Below are 2,228 nucleotides of genomic sequence, written 5' to 3'. Positions count from 1 at the left end.
TGTAAAGACATTGAAGATAAGAAGAAGAATGAAGATGACTTGACTAGGAGACTCAATGATGCTGCAAATGAAAATGTAAAACTCAGTCATGAAAATGATATGTTAAAGACAGATCCAATTCACATGCAACATGATAAAAATGAACTTATGAGACAAATGGGAATTCTAGAAAATGAGTTGGCTACTACAAATCAACACAAAGAGAAATTCAAAAGAACTTGATGATATGCTGAAAAAGTCAGAAACCTAATGGAGATACAAATGGACTTGGATTTGAAGTTGGAGAAAGTTTTGGTACTGCAAACAATCATGATCATAGTAAACTGGTAAGACAACCTAATGCTTACAAATTTAATGGGAAATTCTTTAACTGTAACAAGTATGGTCATAGAGAAAATCAGTGTAGATCTAGAAACAATCAGAACATTAATGCACCCACCGGTCAATGTGTTGGTAGTGGGCCACCATCCCTTGTGGGGATTTGCAACATGGTTTAACAGCCTCTTGTGGATTCTATAAGTCTAGTGGTTGTATTAGGTATTAACAGGTCGATCTTTTGGTGCAACGACAACCCTAGCTTGTAACAAGTGGTATCAGAGCTTGGTCACAAGTTCGAATCATGTAGGCCATGATGAGTGACGCTGGGAGAGGGATTGTTGGCAGTGGGACAGCATCCCTCGTGGGGATTCATGACATGGTTTAACAGCCTCCTATGGATTCTATAAGTCTAGTGGTTGTATCGGGCATTGACAGGTCGATCTTTTGGTGCAACAACAACCCTAGCTTGTAACAAGTGGTATCAGAGCTTGGTCATAGGTTCAAATCACATAGGCTGCGGTGAGTGATGCTGGGAGGGAGATTTTTGGAAGTGGGCCAATGTCCCTCGTGGGGATTTGTGACATGGTTTAACAGCCTCCTATGGATTCTATAAGTCTAGTGGTTGTATCGGGCATTGACAGGTCAATCCTTTGGTGCAATGGAAACCCTAGCTTGTAACACAATGCTCCAAATGCAACAAAGTTGGTCATAATTCAGAAAACTACAAAATGAATGTGAGATGTTATGTTTGTGGAAGATTTGGACACTTATCTAATCAATGCAGAACACAAACCAGCATAGGATATGGAAAGGCTATTCAGAAGAATAATGTGACTTGTTATGCTTGTAACAAAATTGGACATATTGAAAATTTTTGTAGAAGCAAGACTTCATTGACAAATAATAAAGGACCCAGTTTGAAAGGCAAAGAAAAGGTTGATGAGGTAAAGCAAGAATTTTCAAAACAATGGATTAGAAAGACAGATCAGAATGTTGATGAGACTATTTCTTCACCGGTAGAATAGAGTATTACTCCACCGATAGGAAATTCTTCATCCAACTAAGAATTAACCCTTGGGGGTATTGCAGCAAATTGAATATCATGCAGTTTACCCTCACTCAATGATGAGAAGATAGATTTATTCTTTACCGACAGATGTGTTAAGTTTTCACTTAACCGGCAAGCATTTAATGTAGTCGTTGAAACAAATGTCATTATATATCATCGGTTTTCCCTCATATTTGATTCACCGAGCATTCAAATTAGTAGAGAGTGCAAAATCCGAGTGAAGGCATTCGAAGTGAAGAAGTGAAGCAATTTCTTTCAAGCACTCAAACATTATCAGGCAGCTTAAGGTATTTTTCAAATGGCTTCCTCTTCTACTCCCAAATTTATTGCAAACCCTACTATTGTGGAAAATATAAAATGCCCTAGGCACGTATTCAAAATTATTCTCGAGATAGCTAAGCAAGATGATTCCATAGCCACATTTTTAAAGATTCCTAAAGGTGTAGCTTATGCTGAAGACACTAGGATATATATTCACTACAATATTGAAGAATTAGGTTCTGAGGAAGTGCTAAAGATGTTTAAAACCACAATTTGTGATGAAAATGGCAATGTCAAACCCAAGCACGAGGTTATTGAGACTTTAGGTTTTGTGGAAATCTTGAACATCCCTAAATTTCCAAAGGAAGTTGTGAGAATTGTCCTAAGTAGGGCACATGGAGAATTTCTTTGGTTAGATTCAGTCTGCAAATTCACCCAGCAAGCAATTAGGGTAGTGACAAGTCTACCCTGAACCAGCAGTAGACTTGACAAAACTAAGAAGGTTCCTAATAACAAAGTCATGGCCTTAATTGGAGCAACATTTGATTGTAGATCTCTGAGAGTGAATGACATCAAGGAC

Source organism: Cryptomeria japonica, chromosome 10 (assembly GCF_030272615.1).
Source record: "Cryptomeria japonica chromosome 10, Sugi_1.0, whole genome shotgun sequence".
Lineage (NCBI taxonomy): Eukaryota > Viridiplantae > Streptophyta > Pinopsida > Cupressales > Cupressaceae > Cryptomeria > Cryptomeria japonica.
Note: the sequence above shows the minus strand (reverse complement) of the source record.